Raw genomic sequence first — 17515 nt, 5'->3', positions numbered from 1 at the left:
AACTAATGTTGACAAAACTAATTATAAAGAAGATGTACTCTAAGTTGTATCTCCTTTAATCTTAACATTTATTCAAGTAACCTATTATTAAATGCATAGTTTAGATCAAGTTATAGGAAATTAAGAGAGGTTGTGTAAACCAGAGAAACTGCTTTGGTTACTGTCTCCTCAGGAGTGGAGTCTGGAATTTCACTAAAGCTTTTCATGTGTTCTGAAGCCTCCAGGAATCTGAATGTTCTAATCTCCCTGGACAATAACAATCAATGCTGCCCTGGTCATTGCTTAATTTATTTATATAATGATGTGTATATTAAATTATAATATTGAAAATTTTAAAACACTGTATATGACAAAATAAATCATTAAAGCTTGTCTCAGTAGGTTAGAGTAAATATGTACAAATTTTATGGAGCTAATTCTCATGATATATAAAGCATTCCCAGTAGCCAATATGGAAAGAAGGTCTGATGATGTTATGGTAGGCACTCTCTAAGATTGTCCCCTATGATCCCCATTTTCCTTGTGTATTCACTCCCTGTATAATCTGTCCCATTGTGTGGGCTAGAGTTAGTGACTTGCTACTAAAAATTAAAATATGGGAGAAGGGATGGGATGTCACTTCTGAGATCAAGTGACAAAAAGCTGTGTTGTGCTTGCTAGGCACATTCTTATAGATGCGCTAAGGAGAGCCAGTTGCCATGATATGAGCCATCTATGTGACAATCGATGTCTCTGCCCAAGAACTATTGAGGCCCTGAGGCCTGCTAACAGCCATACAAATGAGCTTGGAATTGGATCCTCCCTCCGCTGAGCCTTGAGATGGCTGTAGTCCCTACCTAGACGTTGATTGCAGCCTTGTGAGAGACTCTGAGCCAGAACCTAAACTGTGCCATGATTCCTAACCCACAGAAATGATGTGTATTAATATGTTTGTTGCTTTAAGCAGCAAAATTTGGAGGTAATTGGTTATGCAAGATAGCTAATACAGATATAAACAGAGAATTCATGTAAACAGCAATATACATGCCCAAGAAACATTTAAAAACACATTCACTAATGAAATGCAAATAAAAACCTGGATAGATGCTGTTTTTCTGAAAAAAGGCAAGCTGCAGAGCCATATGGGTGATGAGAGCTTAAAAATCCCATAGAAGGCCAGGATGCCTGACCTAAGAGAGTCATGGGGACTCACCTTTCTTGAATGCTGGTGCATTTTTATTTCATGTATTTCCACAACATTACCAGGAGGTAGAGGTAATAAACTCTATGTGATTTTATAGCTAGAGAAGCAATAATGTTTGTAGGTTAAGTAGTCTGGCTGAGGAGTGTTGGGAGAAAGGCTTATGTATAAACTGGCCACAAAAATATGGGACAATAAGTTGTGGAAAGCCACAAGAGGCCTATGAGGAGGAAAGTCTTCTTATCGCCATTATGTTCCCATGCTCTGAGCGAGACTTGCTCTCTTATCTATAAACACTGTGTTCAAGGAGAAAGACACTCCTTCGAAGCACTGGAATATGGCCAGATGTGCAGGCTCCTAGTTAAGCCCGCTCCCACTAGCTAATCTCCCATAAGTTAAAGATACGCAGTTTGAGCACAAAGGAGATTCATTTGCTATAAATTATACCTGCCTCCCTTTCACCGTTTCGTCCTGAACGTCTGCTTCTTAGATCTAAGTGACTGTACTCAACAAATAGTGTGGAGACCAGAGCTTGGCACCTTTTGCAGCCTCCATTTTGCAATTGGTCCCCTGGCCCCCACTCTTTATGCACTCTTAACCTGTCTCTTCTCATTCCTTCATCGCCACCGGACTTTGGGTACCCTATGGGTGGTGTTGAGGCTGGTCCTCAACAGGGGAGCATTCTACAATAAGTAGAAAAGTAGAGACCAGCACCCCATAAGGTCCCATGCAGACTGTATGATGCTGAGCTGCATATCACACAATAACCAAGTAAATCTTGCTTTCCTGCTGACCTGGGTCACTACTGACATCTGTATCTTCACCTCTGAAGCCAGGCTGCTAGTTCTGCCTCTCTTTCTGATCAGCGAATCTTGTTGTACATCAATATCCTGCTCTGTAAAGACAAGGGAATGTGTCTGGGTCAGTGCTTTAGAAAGTAGAGTTCCCAGACAACCTACATCATGAGGAATATGCATTCTCTAATAGAGGGGCAGTTGTCACACTAAGGATGAATACTTGAAGGGACAGGCTCCAAATACATACAGAGTGGGGATGCATAGACTATTTAAAAGATATTGCCAAATCAACCTGGAAAGAGGTTGTACTAAGTGATACCCCCTCCCCCAATATGAGACAGAGTAGACATACCCATATGCACACCTCACTGAAATCCTCGACGGTTTTTTAAAATACTTTGATAACATGACAGGTGGAAATTCTCTCATTTTCATCATATTTAACTGGATACTAAGGTAATTTTTAAATAATTCCCTAATAAACACTCTGTTAATCATCATTATTGCTATTTTTTAAAATGCAAAAGGGTCCAGTTACATATGCAGCCTAACAGACAATAAGCAACAAGCACATGAGCCTGCAGGTTCTCCTAGGGCTACAGCTGGCATTAAGGCTCCAGGGTGTATATATGTGTATGTATGTGTGTATTTGTGTGTGTTTGTGTGGTCTCTGGTGGCTCCTAATGACAGTGCATTTGCCTAGAAGATTAAGAATGTCTCTCTGGGATATTGGTTGAGTTCAAGTTTAGAGAGGAGCTGGATCTACACGTTCTGGAGTCTTTCTGAATGACACAAGAACTGGACCACAACTTACTTCTGAGTAGGCTGTAATCCTGTCGCCATGATGGAAAACAAGCCTGTCTGAGACCTCACCTACTCAGGTCAGTGTGGATCCCTCTAGCATGTAAGGTGCGGTAGTCTGCCTAAATCTACTTCTGAATACTGTAGCTGGGTGCTCCCATCTTGCTGCCATCAATTGTAGAGACCTGGGAAGCTGCATCCTCTCAGCCACCTAACTCCACGTGTTCAGTCATCTGCATAAAAGCTCTGCACTGGGAGATAAAAATTTGTGAATTATCAGCACGTTTGACACATTGTGCATCCACCCATTCAGTCATTCCTCAGTTAACAGTTACTAGGCATTAAGGCCAAACTCTATATCATCCCTTTGGTTAAGTTTTAGGCTTCCCCAGAATAGAAACAAGAAAGTGAAGTGTGGAAAGGAGGGTGTGGTAAATTCAGATGGTAGATCTAAGAAGAGATGGCTCCTTCCCACTAACAGATTAATCATAGAGATTCATCACTGATGATTATAAAACATAATTCAGTGCCATGGACCCATTTCTACATCTTTAGTTGATATCCTCTTTACATATATTCTCCCATTTACAATCAATATTCTATGAAGAATTCTCAATACTCAACTCACTTCCCTCTGCACTTCCCTACACCTCAGTCTTCATTTCTCATCTAATGGAGCTTGGTTCCCCCACCCTTCCACTGAAATGAACTCTCCCAAGTCTACAGCCACCTCTTTGTCACATTTATAGATCAAGAGTGTTGAAATAAATGTTCAAATGGAGATAAATAGGTATTTCCCCAGGGGGAAAAGGTTTCCCTCCCCCAAGACAGAATTCATTTCCTTGTGTCTATAGACAAAGATAGTATGCAATGCTATCAGTTACCTAAAAGGTAGAGTTGTAAAACAGCTTTCAGAGTCAGATAACCAGAAGGCTAAGCTGTAGACGACATGCTTTCAAATGAAGCACACATTTTACCTGACACAGCTTATACTTTTGCTTCATTGACAGGGAGCTCATAAATAGGTTTACTTTATGTTAGCAGTAATTTTTATGGCTACTTCAATAATCTTGCCTTATCTGTTTTTTATTTCTTTCTCAAGGGGTACCAAGTAGGCAATGAAATAATGTGAAATTATAATGCTGTTCCAAACTTTGCCATGATTAAATATATTGTCTAAAAGCACTAATATATCACAATTAGAAAATATAGTGGTGATGAAATATAATTGCGGTGATAGGGAGCTCTTTTGCAGTTTCCTGATAGTTAAGTCAAAATTCTTTTACTGTACCACTGAAATAATGATGCTGGAATTCTTTGGGGATATATCCATTAAGTAAAATATTTCAACTTTAAAATAAGTATGCATAAATCCATACTGATATAAGTAAATGTTTGGTGAATTAATAAAGAAAAGCATGTGAGAAGACAAACAGTCTTTATGGAATGATTCCAAATAGTATTTGTAGCTACTAACCCTCCAAGAGGTGAAGCTTAATTCTGTTTCAACCTCTGAATGCAGGTCACACTTAGTGACTCACTTCTCAGGAACAGAGTACATGAATTGAAAAAGTTACCGTACACTGGAAAACTTGGCAAACACGACTTTAACTATGTGATGAAGGTTAACATCACCAGTGAGGTCATGTCATCATGTAAACCCAAATATTATGTGATAAGAAGGGCACTTCAACTCTGTGGTATTCTTTCTCAAATTCCATAATGCTGGTCTAATCATGAGAAAAAGACATCAGATTAAGGCTGTACTCCTCAAGACTGTCAGGGTCAATAAAATATTCTGAGTTCCTCATATTGTCAAGCAGAGAACTGCCATATAACCCAGCAACTTTACTCCCAGGTACATACTCAAGAGAAATGGAAACCTATGTCTACATAAAAACTTGCACAAAAAATATATGTAGCATCATAATTCATAATGGCCAAAAACTGGAAACAACTCAAGTGTTCACCAATTGATGAGTGGATAAAAAAATGTGGTATATCAATAAAAAGGAATAAAGTACTGATACATGCTACAAAATAGATAAACCTTAAAAACATTATGTGAAGTGAAAGAAGCCAGACACAAAAGATGAATATTGCATGATTCCACTTCTATGAGATGTCCAGAATAGGTAAATCTACAGAAACACAAAGCATACCTGTGATTCCTGGAGCTGGGGGTGAAAGCAGGGATTAACTGCGTTCAAGTATGATGGGACATTTTATAGTGATGGAAACCTCCAAAACTCAACTACGGTAATGGTTGCACAACGTTTGTTTACTGAAAATCAGCAAGTTGTATCCTTAAAACTGTGAATTTCATTGTCTGTAATTATATTGCAAGAAAGCCTTCTGTTGTACCTCAGTAATGACAAAACTTTTTCATACGAAGGCCTTGATGCCCATGTTTTCTATACCCATGAATATATATAAAACCGTAGCTGTATCCCAGCCCTGCTGTGTCCTAAGTAACTCCAAGCAATGGCAGTCTCTCCCTGCCCCACCACTACCACCCCCCATGCCGACTCGGGCTTCGCTTGTATGAAAAATTCGATTTGCACCTGATCACTTCCACATCTTCTAACTGTGGAAGAAACTTGAGAGTGGGTCCACAACAGCATCCAGGGCCTCCACTCTAACATGACATCAGCATTATTATTTTTTACTCCTCTTTGGATTTTCTCCTGTGACTCCACCTGAGGAATCTAAATGGCATTACCTCTCCGGGTGTCAGTATGGCAATACTTATCTTATCAAAGGGCTACATAGGTGCACACCCTTTGCACCAACAATTTACCTTTTAGAAGTTTATCTTCAGGACATTGTGAAGGATGCTGATAAGCATCTGGTTATAAGGACTGTCATTCTGAAAATTCCCTTCCTTTATTTCTGGGCCTGAATTTAGGAAGAAAGACCAACCGGTACACCAAATTATGAAGGGGCAGAAGGAAGCAGAGGGAAATGCTGTGCACACACACAAGCAGTGACAAATACACACACATGTACAGCAACCAGGTTCTGTTATTAGTACTGTAATAACCTCCAAGACAGTTGGTAGGGCTGTAAGAGGACCCATTTGGCTCACCAGTGTAAACAGCTACAGGAACTGTGCCCTTCAGCCATGCACAGACTCTGAAAAGATGTCTTCCACACAGTGTAGATAACAGGGAATATCAGAACACTCTGAATAACACAGGTTTGAGAAAACTGATGTCATATCCATAGGATGGAATTCTAGAATTCAGCAAAACAAGTTTTAATGAAGATAATGATGACAGGTGATTTGTTGCCCATAAGATTAGCAATGATTCACATTATTTCTAATGTGTGAAGACATAAGGTCCTTACATACTGTTATGTAAGGAATATAAGTTAGAAATAGTATTTGGATTTCATTATGTTAATATAAAATTTTACAGTTTCCAGGGTTTTGAAAGACCACTTCCAGGAACTTTTTTTTTTTTGTGACAGAAATGCTTACAAATATATTTGCATATATATGAGGAGGATATTAAGTATACTATTGTTTGTAACACGAAAAAATGTTAAAGCAACTACGTTTTTATGACTGGGATACTAATTAAATGAATTTTTGGGGCACCCACATGACGAACCACCTGGTTGATAAAAAAAGAGACCACAATTATTTTTGGAAGGAAATTTAAAATATTATTACGGAAACGCATGTGTATGCAAAGATGATCACAATGAGGGCAAATGTGGGTCACAAAGATCACTTAGTGGCCAAGATGCATTTTTGCTTAGATAGGTCTATAGCTATTTATCCAGAGGTTTGAAAGCATAAACATAGAAATGATCATTTTGTGCTTTCACATAGCACATGGAGAGGCTACACTTTCTGTCTGGTGGCCGTCAGTATCCCTGTACAGTGGGAATGCCCATTTTTCTACTCACACTTCCAGAAAACTCTGTAGGGTGTGCATGGGCCACAGCACCTCCCTCCCACCTTCCTGCTCAGCGATGTTCAAGCTGCTGCAGTTCAGGCTTCTGTCATGAGGGGGCATCACTGTACCACTATTATCAAACTTCTCTACAAAGTGTAAGCAAGGAGCAGAAAAATACAGTATCCTCCCCTAAAACCCAGTCTATGAAAGGAACTGCAGAATGATTCTGTCTGGAAAAAAACCAACCCTGACAGGTGTAAAAAAGAGTGTAAAAACATACTGTGGGACATCCATAGGATGAAACACCAGGTAGGTCTGATGTGCCTTGGCTGTTGCTGGGAGGCAGGACTGGGGGAGCCCAGGGCAGCAGGAAGTGACTGAAAGGATGAGGCGCTGGAGTGGGGTCTGGGCAGCTGTGTCCACCATGTCTTGGAGAGGGGGGTCAGTGAGAGGGAGTGGGAGAGGGTCTGAGAAGCCTGTACAGGGTTGGAGTGATGGGTGGTGAACACCCTGCTCTCCAGGAGGGACCCCCCCCTACAGCGTGGACACCTCAACCTACGCTAATGAAGGAAAAAATAAATTACTGAATGCGCTGTAGATTTGGAATCAACAGCAAATTGGCCTGCTTTAATATACAAATGGGTATTTCAAACTATTGGTATCACAGTAAAGTTTCATAACATTACTTACTCTGCGAAATTTACCCCTTTTCATTAAGAAAGAGCAAGGAACGTAGAGATAGCTGTAATGCCTCTTGGTGGCCAGAGTCAGGATGGCAACTCTGAGTGTAGACCAGGGGACTCAGCAGCGGGCAGGGAGGGATGAAAGTTGGGAGCTTGATTAATGGGATCAGACATGGATTTCTGGAACTTTTCACTTACATCCAGCTATCCTTCTGTATCCATCATTTTTTCTGGAATATTAACAGAAGCACTTTTTGTGGGATATCTAAATCTGAGATCAGAAGCCAGTCCTGGTCTGAACTGAAGATAATACTGCAACTGTGAGCTGTACTTGAGGTGGTGGAGCTAGACTAGCTAGAAACACACACACACACACACACGCAAACACACACACACACACACACTCTCCATTCATTTTTTAAAATCTGCTTTGTTTCCCCATAAAATTGGCTACAATGAATGCTTTTCCAAAGCAAAAAATATATATATATGGAATATATGTGCACATTACTTTTGTCAATCTGATCACAAGTATTTTGTTTTCAATTTTTATTAAAATACTTTTTCCCCCCGAATACAAAATTTCCAACGCTATACAAAAGCACTTCAATACATTTAAATTATCCTGCATCTCTCACTGACCCTACTCCTACCCCCTGGCCCCAAGGGGTCTGTTGTCCCTTAGGATAATGCACACTCTCCAGACGCATCCCTGTAGGTGAGGTGCACACGAACATGTTCGACCCCCAACACACATCATAGTCTTCTCCAAAAGTGCAATCACAGTCCTCATCTTCTTTGACAACCTATCTTTTCCACTTAATATACCCCTCCCTCTCCCTCCTCCTCCTCCTTCTTCTTCCTCTTCCTCTTCTTCTTCCTCTCTCTCTCTCCTCTTTTCCCTTCAAAGTTAAAGCTCTAAAAGTAGTTTTCTGCATTCCTTGTTAACATTCTTTATTCGCCACTAACCCCCTATCCCACTGCACTATGACTTCCATTGCCAGGATTGTAATGAATGTGATCTTACCAAGGTCACAATTTACCTTTTTGTTACTAGGGCCAGTTTTTGTATACATCTATTAACATACTAAGTATTACTTTAAATGCATTCCTAAAACATGCACACTTGTGCAGACTGTTTCTTTCACCTAACAAATCTGTGACAGTTTTCAGGCTCTGAAGCTTGACATCCTGGACACAAATCCAAGCTGTCCCACTCCCTAACTGTGTAGTCTCAGGCAAAGTCCTTATTCTCTTTGCCACTCAGCTTCTCATCTATAAAGTGGGAATTAGCAAGGATATCTCTTTTTTTGAACATTACTATTACCTTTATTTATTTTTTCAATTGATATATAATATAGGGTTACATATTTTGGGGGGTACATGTGAAAATTTAACACACTCATATATTGTAAAGATCATATCAGTATAACTGAGATATCCATCACCTTAACTATTTGTTTTCTTTATGCTAGAAACATCTAAATTATTCTCTTCACTATTCTGAAATACACAACCTGCATTCTTAAAATCTCTAATTTTCACTGCAACCAACCTTGGATGACCTAAATTTTAATTAACTTAAGAACATCTCAAAAGCACTTGGAATGACTGATCTCACAAAATAGCACTATCATTTTTCCACATGACTGTACAAAAAGCTGAGGGGTCATACTTTATTCTGCCTTATCCCCACATACTTCACACGCACAGCTACTACAGGTCTTACCCTCCCTACCTCCAAACACATCCTATCAAGGTCCATTTCTCCCTCTACACATGGCTGCAGCACTGATACCATCAGCTTGCTCCTCCCTAGACTTCTGCACTATTTTCTAATGGTTATTCCCACACACTATCTTCTCCCTCTCTAGTCCATTCTTTGCACAGTAACCAGAGTCACTTTCTGAAAACATGAGTCAGATGATATTGTTCCCATTCTCTAACCCTCCACACTCACAATACAATCCAAACTCCTTACAATGGCTTAAACAATATGGCTCCTATCTGCCCCTTCAACCTCATCTCACCAGTCTGTGCATTGTCTGTCAGGCTCTAGGCACTTGAGCTTTTCCCTGCTCTTGGAACACACGGTGCCCACGCACATTGTATACACACTGGCAAAAAGTCAGTCTGTGCCTAGCTTCTTTTTGTTATCCAGGACTCAGCTCAAATGTCACTTCCTGAAAAGGAGCTTCACTTACAACCCCATCTGTAATTATCTGTATCTTGGTCATTTTCTACTCTATATGTGTTTAAAACACAAATCCCCATATGAAATTACCCTGCTCATTGATCTGTTTACCTACTTATTACCAGTTTTCTCAAACTGAATGATATGTCCAGGGACCATGTTTGTCTTGTTCTCTGTGCTGTTTCCCCAGTGCTTAGATCAATGCTCCACACATAAATCACTGAATGAAAATTACTGAATTAAAGGAACTGGTACCTATTTCACAAAACAGAAATGACACAGATATTAAAAGCAAAGTAGTAGGAGCAACCAATGATGAAATTAGGCATGAAAGGATTCAGATTTTTCATAGACCTTGTTGCAAATCCACAGCAGTGCTTTTCAAATATGGATGAGTACCACAACCAATTGGAAAAATTTCTCAAAATATAGATACCTGCCACCACATCTCCCTGTTTTTCATTCAGCTGACTTATAGTAGACCCAATATCTACTATTTTAACAGGCAATCCATGATGATTTTGATGAAGTAGTCCATGAACCATACTTGGCAAAATTCTGATGAAAACACCTCACATTACTGTGCCATTAATTTAATGCCCACCATGGAGAACTCTGGGACATCTGGATTGTCTCTGTTAAAGTAATTACTCAAAAGTGACCGGTCCTTCCCTCCCACCTAAGATCACAGTTTGCTTTCCCATATGAGTTCACTGTTAATCTCCAGAGTATTCTTGTGTGGTCAGGAAGATTGGGAATTATTATCCTGTTGAATAGATGAGGCTGGTGGAAGGGAAGTGACTCACCTAATATGTCCCAATGATGAGACTTTCATTGCTTCACTCTTGCTCCAGTAGCCTGTCTAGCAGACTCCACATCACATTTGGTTTTTCTCTGCTAGCTCCTAGTTCTAGGGCACAGAGTACACCCCTTCTCTGATGTTACACTAGAAGGGAGATAAGAAAGCACATAGAATAGTGAGGAAAGAAAGAGGATGAGTAAGGAGGTTGTACGTGTGATGATGTTTTGCCTATACCCCATTCAGTTAACTGGAAGCTATGCAATGAGGTTTTTCCTCTTCCTCAGCTTCATCTCACTGTCCCCACTGCCACACAGCAGTGATACTCAAGATTGCACATAATAGGCTGGACATGGTGGCTCACGCCTGTAATCCCAGCCCTTTGGGAGGCCGAGGTGGGCAGATCACTAGGTCAGGAGGTTGAGACCATCCTGGCTAACATGGTGAAACCCCGTCTCTACTAAAAATACAACAAAATTAGCCAGGCACGGTGGCACGTGCCTGTAGTCCCAGCTACTCGGAAGGCTGAGGCAGGAGAATCACTTGAATCCAGGAGGCAGAGGTTGCAGTGAGCCGAGATTGCACCATTGCACTCCAGCCTGGGCAATAGAGCAAGACTCCATCTCAAAAAAAAAAAAAAAAAAGATTGCACATAATAGAAATGATAATAGAAATGTAGACTTAAGTCTTAGCCAAGATGGCCCAATAGGAAGAGTTCCAGTCTACAGCTATCAGCGTGAGCAACGCAGCAGACGGGTGATTTCTGCATTTCCAACTGAGGTACCGAGTTCATCTCACTGGAGAATGCCGGACAGTGGGTGCAGGACAGTGGGTGCAGCGCACCGTGCAGGAGCTGAAGCAGGGCGAGGCATCGCCTCACCCAGGAAGCGCAAGGGGTCAGGGAATTCCCTTTCCTAGTCAAAGAAAGGGGTGACAGACGGCACCTGGAAAATTGGGTCACTCCCACCCTAATACTGCGCTCTTCCAATGGGCTTAACAAACGGCACACCAGGAGATTATATCCCGCACCTGGCTCGGAGGGTCCTACGCCCACGGAGCCTCGCTCATTGCTAGCACAGCAGTCTGAGATCAAACTGCAAGGTGGCAGCGAGGCTGGGGGAGGGGCGCCTGCCATCGCTCAGGCTTGAGTAGGTAAACAAAGCGGCGAGGAAGCTCGAACTGGGTGGAGCCCACCACAGCTCAAGGAGGCCTGCCTGCCTCTGTAGGCTCCACCTCTGGGGGCAGGGCAGACAAACAAAAGACAGCAATAACCTCTGCAGACTTAAATGTCCCTGTCTGACAGCTTTGAAGAGAGTAGTGGTTCTCCTAGCACGCAGCTTGAGATCTGAGAATGGACAGACTGCCTCCTCAAGTGGGTCCCTGACTCCCGAGTAGCCTAACTGGGAGGCACCCCCCAGTAGGGGCAGACTGACACCTCACACGGCTGGGTACTCCTCTGAGACAAAACTTCCAGAGGAACGATCAGGCAGCAGCATTTGCGGTTCACCAATATCTGCTGTTCTGCAGCCACCGCTGCTGATACCCAGGCAAACAGGGTCTGGAGTGGACCTCCAGTAAACTCCAACAGACCTGCAGCTGAGGGTCCTGACTGTTAGAAGGAAAACTAACAAACTGAAAGGACATCCACACCAAAACCCCATCTGTACGTCACCATCATCAAAGACCAAAGGTAGATAAAACCACAAAAATGGGGAAAAAACAGAGCAGAAAAACCGGAAACTCTAAAAATCAGAGTGCCTCTCCTCCTCCAAAGGAACGCAGCTCCTCACCAGCAACAGAACAAAGCTGGATGGAGAATGACTTTGACGAGTTAAGAGAGGAAGGCTTCAGATCAAACTACTCCGAGCTAAAGGAGGAAGTTTGAACCAATGGCAAAGAAGTTAAAAACCTTGAAAAAAGATTAGACAAATGGCTAACTAGAATAATCAATGCAGAGAAGTCCTTAAAGGACCTGATGGAGCTGAAAACCACGGCATGAGAACTACGTGACGAATGCACAAGCCTCAGTAACCGATGCGATCAACTGGAAGAAAGGGTATCAGCGATGGAAGATGAAATGAATGAAAGGAAGCGTGAAGAGAAGTTTAGAGAAAAAAGAATAAAACGAAATGAACAAAGCCTCCAAGAAATATGGGACTATGTGAAACGACCAAATCTATGTCTCATTGGTGTACCTGAAAGTGACGGGGAGAATGGAAACAAGTTGGAAAACACTCTGCAGGATATTATCCAGGAGAACTTCCCCAATCTAGCAAGGCAGGCCAACATTCAGATTCAGGAAATACAGAGAACGCCACAAAGATACTCCTCAAGAAGAGCAACTCCAAGACACATAATTGTCAGATTCATCAAAGTTCAAATGAAGGAAAAAAATGTTAAGGGCAGCCGGAGAGAAAGGTCGGGTTACCCACAAAGGGAAGTCCATCAAACTAACAGCTGATCTCTCAGCAGAAACTCTACAAGCCAGAAGACAGTGGGGGCCGATATTCAACATTCTTAAAGAAAAGAATTTTCAACCCAGAATTTCATATCCAGCCAAACTAAGCTTCATAAGTGAAGGAGAAATAAAATACTTTACAGACAAGCAAATGCTGAGAGATTTTGTCACCACCAGGCCTGCCCTAAAAGAGCTCCTGAAGGAAGCACTAAACATGGAAAGGAACAACGGGTACCAGCCACTACAAAAACATGCCAAATTGTAAAGACCATCAAGGCTAGGAAGAAACTGCATCAACTAACAAGCAAAATAACCAGGTGACATCATAATGACAGGATCAAATTCACACATAACAATACTAACCTTAAATGTAAATGGGCTAAATGCTCCAATTAAAAGACACAGACTGGAAAATTGGATAAAGAGTCAAGACCCATTGGTGTGCTGTATTCAGGAAACCCATCTCACATGCAGAGACACGCATAGGCCCAAAATAAAGGGATGGAGGAATACCTAACAAGCAAATGGAAAACAAAAAAAGGCAGGGGTTGCAATCCTGGTCTCTGATAAAACAGACTTTAAACCAACAAAGATCAAAAGAGACAAAGAAGGTCATTACATAATGGTAAAGGGATCAATTCAACAAGAAGAACTAACTATCCTAAATATATATGCACCCAATACAGGAGCACCCAGGTTCATAAAGCAAGTCCTTAGTGACCTACAAAGAGACTTAGACTCCCACACAATAATAATGGGAGACTTTAACACCCCACTGTCAACATTAGACAGATCAACGAGACAGAAAGTTAACAAGGATATCCAGGAATTGAACTCAGCTCTGCACCAAGCAGACCTAATAGACATCTACAGAACTCTCCACCCCAAATCAACAGAATATACATTCTTTTCAGCACCACACCACACCTATTCCAAAATTGACCACATAGTTGGAAGTAAAGCACTCCTCAGCAAATGTAAAAGAACAGAAATTATAACAGACTGTCTCTCAGACCACAGTGCGATCAAACTAGAACTCAGGATCAAGAAACTCACTCAAAACCGCTCAACTACATGGAAACTGAACAACCTGCTCCTGTATGACTACTGGGTACATAACAAAATGAAGGCAGAAATAAAGATGTTCTTTGAAACCAACGAGAACAAAGACACAACATACCAAAATTTCTGGGACACATTCAACGCAGTGTGTAGAGAGAAATTTATAGCACTAAATGCCCACAAGAGAAAGCGGAAAAGATCTAAAATTGACAACCTAACATCACAATTAAAAGAACTAGAGAAGCAAGAGCAAACACATTCAAAAGCTAGCAGAAGGCAAGAAATAACTAAGATCAGAGCAGAACTGAAGGAAATAGAGACATAAAAAACCCTTCAAAAAATCAATGAATCCAGAAGCTGGTTTTTTGAAAAGATCAACGAAATTGATAGACTGCTAGCAAGACTAATAAAGAAGAAAAGACAGAAGAATCAAATAGATGCAATAAAAAATGATAAAGGGGATATCACCACCGATCCCACAGAAATACAAACTACCATCAGAGAATACTATAAACACCTCTATGCAAATAAACTAGAAAATCTGGAAGAAATGGATAAATTCCTCGACACATACACTCTCCCAAGACTAAACCAGGAAGAAGTTGAATCTCTCAATAGACCAATAACAGGTTCTGAAATTGAGGCAATAATTAATAGCTTACCAACCAAAAAAAGTCCAGGACCAGATGGATTCACAGCCGAATTCTACCAGAGGTACAAGGAGGAGCTGGTACCATTCCTTCTGAAACTATTCCAGCCAATAGAAAAAGAGGGGATCCTCCCTAACTCATTTTATGAGGCCAGCATCATCCTGATACCAAAGCCTGGCAGAGACACAACAAAAAAAGAGAATTTTAGACCAATATCCTTGATGAACATTGATGCAAAAATCCTCAATAAAATACTGGCAAACAGAATCCAGCAGCACATCAAAAAGCTTATCCACCATGATTAAGTGGGCTTCATCCCTGGGATGCAAGGCTGGTTCAACATATGCAAATCAATAAATGTAATCCAGCATATAAACAGAACCAAAGACAAAAACCACATGATTATGTCAATAGATGCAGAAAAGGCCTTTGACAAAATTCAACAACACTTCATGCTAAAAACTCTCAATAAATTAGGTATTGATGGGACGTATCTCAAGATAATAAGAGCTATTTATGACAAACCCACAGCCAATATCATACTGAATGGCCAAAAACTGGAAGCATTCCCTTTGAAAACTGGCATAAGACAGGGATGCCCTCTGTCACCACTCCTATTCAACATAGTGTTGGAAGTTCTGGCCAGGGCAATCAGGCAGGAGAAAGAAATAAAGGGTATTCAATTAGGAAAAGAGGAACTCAAATTGTCCGTGTTTGCAGATGACATGACTGTATATCCAGAAAACCCCATCGTCTCAGCCCAAAATCTCCTTAAGCTGATAAGCAACTTCAGCAAAGTCTCAGGATACAAAATCAATGTGCAAAAATCACAAGCATTCCTATACACCAATAACAGACAAACAGAGAGCTAAATCATGAGTGAACTCCCATTCACAATTGCTTCAAAGAGAATAAAATACCTAGGAATCCAACTTACAAGGGATGTGAAGGACCTCTTCAAGGAGAACTACAAACCACTGCTCAAGGAAATAAAAGAGGAGACAAACAAATGGAAGAACATTCCATGCTCATGGGTAGGAAGAATCAATACCATGAAAATGGCCATACTGCCCAAGGTAATTTATAGATTCAATGCCATCCCCATCAAGCTACCAATGACTTTCTTCACAGAATTGGAAAAAACTACTTTAAAGTTCATATGGAACCAAAAAAGAGCCCGCATTGCCAAGTCAATCCTAAGCCAAAAGAACAAAGCTGGAGGCATCATGCTACCTGACTTCAAACTACACTACAAGGCTACAGTAACCAAAACAGCATGGTACTGGTACCAAAACAGAGATATAGGTCAATGGAACAGAACAGAGCCCTCAGAAATAACGCCACATATCTACAACTATCTGATCTTTCACAAACCTGACAAAAACAAGAAATGGGGAAAGGATTCCCTACTTAATAAATGGTGCTTGGAAAACTGGCTAGCCATATGTAGAAAGCTGAAACTGGATCCCTTCCTTACACCTTATACAAAAATTAATTCAAGATGGATTAAAGACTTACATGTTAGACCTAAAATCATAAAAACCCTAGAAGAAAACCTAGGCAATACCATTCAGGACATAGGCATGGGCAAGGACTTCATGTCTAAAACACCAAAAGCAATGGCAACAAAAGCCAAAATTGACAAATGGGATCTAATTAAACTAAAGAGCTTCTGCACAGCAAAAGAAACCACCATCAGAATGAACAGGCTACCTACAAAATGGGAGAAAATTTTCACAACCTACTCATCTGACAAAGGGCTAATATCCAGAATCTACAATGAACTCAAACAAATTTACAAGAAAAAAACAAACAACCCCATCAAAAAGTGGACAAAGGATATGAACAGACGCTTCTCAAAAGAAGACATTTATGAGCCAAAAAACACATGAAAAAATGCTCATCATCACTGGCCATCAGAGAAATGCAAATCAAAACCACAATGAGATACCATCTCACACCAGTTAGAATGATGATCATTAACAAGTCAGGAAACAACAGGTGCTGGAGAGGATGTGGAGAAATAGGAACACTTTTACACTGTTGGTGGGACTGTAAACTAGTTCAACCATTGTGGAAGTCAATGTGGCAATTCCTCAGGGATTTAGAACTAGAAATACCATTTGACCCAGCCATCCCGTTACTGGGTATATACCCAAAGGATTATAAATCACGCTGCTATAAAGACACATGCACACGTATGTTTATGGCGGCACTATTCACAATAGCGAAGACTTGGAACCAACCCTAATGTCCAACAATGATAGACTGGATTAAGAAAATGTGGCACATATACACCATGGAATACTATGCAGCCATAAAAAATGATGAGTTCATGTCCTTTGTAGGAACATGGATGAAGCTGGAAACTATCATTCTCAGCAAACTATCACAAGGACAAAAAACCAAACACTGCATGTTCTCACTCATAGGTGTGAATTGAACAATGAGAACACATGGACACAGGAAGGGGAACATCACACACCGGAGACTGTTGTGGGGTGGGGGGAGGTGGGAGGGATAGCATCAGGAGATATACCTAATGCTAAATGAGGAGTTACTGGGTGCAGCACACCAACATGGCACATGTATACGTATGTAACAAACCTGCACGTTGTGCACATGTACCCTAAAACTTAAAGTATAATTAAAAAAACCAAAAATACAAATGTAGACTTAAGCCTGCTTTCTGTCACATTTCCAAGTATTCTCTTTGGTATTCATGATGTGAATTTTAATGTCAGAGGCATCGCACTGACAGAATGAAGGAGGCAAAGTTGGAGTGGGGAACTTACATTTGTTGAAGGCCTACTAGATGCAACACGATATGGGTTGTTATCTTCAGACTTTTTTTCTTCAAATGCTCAAAGCCATGCTCTGAGGTAAGCATCATTACTTCCTTTCTACAGATGGGGATATAGTCAGGTTCAGAGAGCAAAGTACATGCTCAAGGAATTTTAGGGTGTGTTAATTGGACACTGAA

The 17515-nt window shown here is 40.9% G+C and overlaps 1 long non-coding RNA gene across 6 annotated transcripts in view; it reads right to left on the bottom strand.

Annotated features, from left to right (window-relative positions):
• LOC100937966 (uncharacterized) overlaps positions 1–17515 on the bottom strand; it is a 123119-nt gene that overhangs the window by 47205 nt on the left and 58399 nt on the right. For 3 of the 6 annotated variants that reach the window (XR_010139017.1, XR_010139012.1, XR_010139014.1), the window contains one exon: positions 10370–10509. This is a non-coding gene — a long non-coding RNA (uncharacterized LOC100937966). Of the gene's footprint in view, positions 1–1974; positions 7600–10369; positions 10510–17515 lie in introns of all 6 variants that reach the window. The other 3 variants (XR_010139015.1, XR_010139013.1, XR_010139016.1) reach the window with 2 other exon arrangements.

Source organism: Pongo abelii, chromosome X (assembly GCF_028885655.2).
Source record: "Pongo abelii isolate AG06213 chromosome X, NHGRI_mPonAbe1-v2.0_pri, whole genome shotgun sequence".
Taxonomy (NCBI): domain Eukaryota; kingdom Metazoa; phylum Chordata; class Mammalia; order Primates; family Hominidae; genus Pongo; species Pongo abelii.
The sequence above is the reverse complement of the archived record's forward strand: the minus strand, read 5'-3'. Positions and strand labels throughout refer to the sequence as shown.